Source organism: Sciurus carolinensis, chromosome 17 (genome assembly GCF_902686445.1).
Source record: "Sciurus carolinensis chromosome 17, mSciCar1.2, whole genome shotgun sequence".
Classification (NCBI taxonomy): Eukaryota; Metazoa; Chordata; class Mammalia; order Rodentia; family Sciuridae; genus Sciurus; species Sciurus carolinensis.
Window position 1 is genome coordinate 14,494,575 of NC_062229.1, and position 6,000 is coordinate 14,500,574.

The following is a 6,000-nucleotide window of genomic DNA, read 5'->3' on the forward strand; positions in this document are numbered from 1 at the left end:
AGGTCTCGCGGGCAGTCGGTGGGCGCCGCTGGGCCGCGCAGACCGGTTATGCCCCCACTCGCGTCCCCAGTTTCCCGTTCACGTCTGCGCTCACTCCAGGTCAATGTCCTGGGCGCTGTCCTGCGGCCGCGTTCTCCCCACAACAAACTAGGGCCGCAAGCCCAGCAGCAGTGTCTGGGACAACTGCTCCTGGGACAACTGAGACAACTGCGGACAGCCTGCGTCCCGAGGCGACCAGCCGAGAGGGCGGGGCTGGGATCAGAATGCTGGGCGGGGCTGACAATGGTGGGTGGGGCCGAGGCCAGGGGTGGGGCTTAGTGGGGCGGGGCTGAGCCCATGGGGCTTGGAAGTCAAGGGACCCGCTGAGCAGGGACCGGCCGGCAGAGCCTGGGCTGTAAAGGGAGACGGGTGCAGTGGAACCCCGGGAGGAGTGTTCAGCTGTTGGATAGGCTGTGGGGGGGCTTTGGCGAGGAGGGAATGAGGGGCCCAAGGCAGTGCTAACCCAGGAGGAATGGGCCCTGATGGAGGGGGCGGGACAGGGCGGGCGTCCCTCGCGCCCGCCGCCCCAGCACCGCCGGACCTCCAGAGTGTGAAATTTATCTAGCTATCCAGTGGCGCTGCTCTCGGACGGACGCACCTGGAGGAAGATACCGAATGAAGGACGAGAGCCCGAGAGTGTGGTGGCCCAAGAGGGTCTGGTGGATGGAGATGGGTGGGGGACTGAAGAGGAGCTGGGGGAGAGTAGGCGCAGCTTCAGTCCTCAGGGGCCTGAGGGCAAAGGCCTGGCAGGGGAACCAGGAAGGAATAGGAGACAGATGAAGAGAAGGACAAGGACCGGCAGGGACCTGGGCCCAACCGTAAAGCTTGGACTGGGCACTGTCCTGGGCAGACGCCGAGCAAGAAAATAGGTAGTGATCTGAGACAGCACCCTCCTGGGTAAGAGTGTCCGCTTGCAGGGGCTGGTCCAAGGCGCGACAACTTGCGTGCACCTGGTTGGCAAGGGCCAGGAGGGGTGTCAGGGCAGGGACAGCAGTGGGAAGCGACCAGGGCCGGCTGGGTCTACTTAGGGGTCCGGGGACCCGAGTGGCTGAGTTACGTCAGCGCAGACGACCAGGGTAGGAACCAGATGAAAGCGGGCAGGAGCACCTGGCTTGGAGGGGGCTCCGCCTCCCCCAGTGTGAGCGGGGTGTCGTTCAGGCTGCTGTCCCTGGGAGCAGTTGGTCGAGAAGGGGCCGGTGAGAATCCTAAACTGACTCCAGGCGAGAGCTTCCTGCTGGTGAAAAAGGTGTTGACCCCCGACTGAGGGCCATTCAGAGGAGTTCCCCCAGGAAAAAAAGAGAGGAAAGGATATGGATTCTTTTCTATTTTTCTTTTTTTACCATAGAGCTTTGTGTGCTGATTCTCTGATTCTCTGGAGGGCCATTCCTGCACAGAGGAGTTGCAGCGCGAGGGGACCCCAGCTCCTCTCTTCCCCGCAGGGAGGATGTCTCCCCCGGGATTTCCAAGTTGATTGGAAACTGGGTCTCAAATCCACAGGCCTGTTCTCCCAGCTTAGCTTTTCCTAGAACTGCAGGAAATTCCTAAATCTGCAGATTCCTCCTGGCACTCCCAAATGCCAACTTCCCCTCTCCAATTTATATCATTATGTGTAACTATTTGTCCTTTATTGTACATTTCAGACAGACGAAGTGTTTTCTTTTGCTTTTTTTTTTTTTTTTTTTTTGGTACCGGGGATTTTACTCAGGGGCACTCAACCGCTGAGCCACATCCCAGCCCTATTTTGTATTTTATTTATAGAGACAGAGACACAGTCTCACTGACTTGCTTAGTGCCTCACTTTTGCTGAGGCTGGCTTTGAACTCCCAATCCTTTTATCTCAGCCTCCTGAGCCGCTGGGAATTACAGATGTGCACAACCGCGCCCTGCTTAATTTAAAAAAAAAAAAAAAATTTGTTTATAACTCTCTTTTGCTTATTGTTATGTGTTGCTGAGGATCAAACCCAGTGCCTCACATGTGCTAGGCAAGCGCTCCACCACTGAGCCACAACCCCTGCTTCTCCAGCTTAATTCTTAATCATTTTCTTACAGAGAGAAGGATAATTCTTTAAAATATTTATTTGGGTGGCTGGGGTGGATCTCTGTGTTCAATCTGAGCACCAAATAAGATTTTTTAAATGAATATTTTATGTGACAGGAAAGCAGAGAATCAGCACACAAAGCTCTATGGTAAAAAAAGAAAAATAGAAAAGAATCCATATCCTTTCCTCTCTTTTTTTCCTGGGGGAACTCCTCTGGATTGAGGTTCCTCTTTGGAAAGTTTCCTGGGTGATCTGGCCTTCTGACCCAGTCCCAGGACAGGACAGCCCCTCTCTGAACTTGTCACCTTAGATAGATTTACTCACTCATTTGGTAGTATTTCAATAATGGGAGAATGTATTTAATTAATAGAACCTGAAAAACAATATGAAATGTTTCCAAAACAATAAAAAATGTGAATCCTAAAAAATATAAAATTTGCAGTATTTATATTTCATTTGTTTTGTATTCTTTTTACTTTTTTTAACTCCTGAAGAATGTGCAGTAAGTTCAGGAGTTGTGGTTTTTTTCCCTCTTGGATGATTTCAACAGGAATTCTGGGGTATAAACATGCAAATCCTAGGTGTGTTAAAATGTGATTCATTGTTTGGGAACCCATTTCTTGCCCTGGAAATAATAAATCGATGCCTTCATTTTCTGAGAAGAATAGTTATTTAGGGTTCTGTATTTTTCATGTCAATAAGGGCTTTGAGTGGTCTTGCTGGATATTTCACAATGTTAGTCTCATTTTAAGTGCCATTGGTGATCCAAAGCACTGTGACTGAAAGCTAAGGCCACCCTTGAACCCAGGTGGCTGAGAGGCAGGAGGACCACAAATTTTAAACCAGTCTCTACAGCTTAGCAAGACTCTGTCTCAAAATTAAAAAATAAAAGGGTTGGGAATATAACTCAATGGTAGAGCATCCCTGGACTCCATCCCCAGTACAGCAAGAAATAAACAAAAAACTTCTCTTCTCATAAATTGATTATTTCAGGTATTTTGTTACAGCAGTAGAAAGGTGACACACACATATTCTCCTTCAGGCAATTTAGGTAGGAAAGAAAACCTACACTTTCACTGAAAGTGGGAAAATTAGAATTCTAACGCCAAATGGCATATGCAAAATCTCCAACAAAATAACCATTAATATTGTGCTTCATACTTTTTACAGAAGTCACATGGTAGACAGACGGAAAATGAATTCATCAACGTGGAGAATACTCCAGTCAGATTCCAAACCAATTGGAATAAGAAAAGTACTGGACTAAAATCATGTGAATATTGCCTGGGTGGAAAATTCATTTGCCATTCATATCGTAGTACACACATCAGCTCTCATGCTAGACACAAACCAAGAGTGTCAAGAATATGGAGAGCAGTCATATAAATGTAAGGAATGTGGGAAAGCCTTCAGGTATTGTCAATCTGCCACCACAGAAAAAGAAGAACCACACTTCATAGAAATGCTATGGATGTAAACAATTAGGAAAACCGATACATTCCTTCAAAGCTTCTGAGCACTGAGATAACGCATGCTGGGAAAAGCACTATGACATGATATGCGGGAAAGCGTTCAGATATCAGCACCCCACTGAATTACGTGAAGTGACTCATTTCTTATAAATGTAGGAAATGCGGAAAAGCCTTCAGATACCACCAGTCTGCTAAAATGCATGAAAAAGAATATTCTGCACAAGGGTTGGGGAGATAGCTCAGATGGTAAAGTGCTTGCCTTGCAAGCATAGGGCCCTGGGTTCAATCCCCAGCACCACAAAAAAAAAAAAAAAAAAAAAAAAAAAAAACCTCTGCACAGAAATACTATGAATGTAAATAATGTGGGAAAACCCATGTCTGCTCTAGGTTTTTAAAGGCATGAATTAAGTCACAGTGGAGAGAAACACTGAATGTAAGAAATTTGGAAAAGCATTCAGATAATTCTGTTCAAAAATATGAAAACAATCATACAGAAGAGAAATCCTGTGAATGTAAAGCTTGTGGGAAAGGCTTCAGATACCGCCAAGCTGGACAGATGCTTGACAGGACTTAGTGCAGGGAATGTTCTGAATGTAAGCAATGTGGGAAAATCTGCATGTCGGCTTCAGGCTTCTGAAAACATGAACCAAGTCACCTGGGAAAGAAAGCCCATGAGTGTAAGGAATGTGGGGAAGCATTCAGAGATCTCAATGCTGCTCAGAGACATAAAAATACTCACACTGGAGAGAAACCCAGCAAATGTAAGGAATGTGGGACAGCCTGCGGATACTGCTACCCTGTTCACACACACATTAAGATGGGAAGAACAACTTTATGTTGCATTAAATGGCAAGTTAGGGGCGAGAGTTGTATGTGGAGAGTGGTGACAGAGGATGGGAGAGCAGGGACAAAGATTGGGCATCTCTGATGCCCTCATGACTGGCATGCCTGGTGCCTGGGAATGTTTCTGTGCAAGGGTTCAGGATGCCTCCGCTGCTGTGGCAATGCCCTGCATGAGGAGGCTCTGTGCAGGAGCCCCGTCAGCTCTGACCTTGATCTCAGGCACAGTTTCTGGGAATAGAATTCTTACACTGGACAACCACAGTGTTTCACCAGCTCAGCTACTCCTGAGCCTGCCTGCTTCACAGAAACTTAAACAGCTACACAAAGCCCCTACTAACATTGCACTTTGCAACTGCAGAAAAGTTACATAGATGTCCTAGTTTCTGTAACTTTCCTGAATACAAAGAATAATGCTTGTGCAGTCTTAACCTGATAATGAGACATATGTAAAGATTGCTGGCATAACTCTTTAGACCTGCATCTCCATAAGAAGGCAGAGCTCCATCTGATCCCAGCTTAATCTTCAAAATCTGTGTTTGTGAATCTTTATTTTCCAATCCCCCTTTAACCCTCGTGGGAACCGAGAGTTTGGCCACACTGGTTGGGGCAGTTGTGGCTCAGTGGTAGAGAGCTTGCCTAGCACGTGTGAGGCACTGGGTTCGAGTCTCAGCACCGCATATAAATGAATAAAATAAAGGTTTATGAACATCTAAAATTTTTTAAATGGCAAATGAATCCAATGTTTGTCCATTTTTCACTGCTAACATATTTTCTTAATGTGGATATCATGTGATTTCATATTTATTAGGGTCTCATATGATTCACCATACCAATCGATCCTCACATCTCACAAGTATAAAAAGCAGGGAGTCCACAGTTAAACTGAAAAGTGACAGCTGGGTGCTATCCTCCCCTTGCCTTCCCCTGCAGGCATGTCCTGCACCCAACTGCCCAGGAAGGAGCCCATGAGGTCGTCCCGTGCGCTGGTCTTAGGCAGCTGAAGGCGGGAGGCGAGAGCTGGACTGCAGGACAAACCCAGCGCCCACCTGCTGCCTGCGGGTTCCTGAGACAGTGCTGCTGCTACTGCCCACCGGGCAGCCGACCCAGTAGTATATTACCAACCTCAGCTCATAAAAACAGGGGGTTTTTCTACTCCTATTTTGTAGGTAGGACCTTGCTCTGCTGCCCAGGGCAGCCTCCAGCTCACAATTCAAAACACAACATAAGGTCACATAACTTTCTAGTAAAGCGAAGGTAAGACCTTAAAGTTCAGAAGTAAAGGGTGGGTTTCTGAGCAGCACTGGGCACTGGAAGGGCCATCTTTTGGAGTTATGTCCTGTTTCCATCTTGATGGTGCTGGTATGACTATAGATATGAAAACTTATAAGAACACTTTAAGTGATATTATGTATCTTAAAAGTAATTGTTAGCCAGGGCTGGGGTTGTGGCTGGTGGCAGAGCACTTGCCTAGCAGGTGTGAGGCACTGGGTTTGATTCTCAGCACCACATAAAACTAAATAAATGAAAGGTATTGTGTCCACCTACAACTAAAAATTTGTTTTTAGAAATTATTAGCCAGGCACATGCCTGTAATCCCAGCAGCTCAG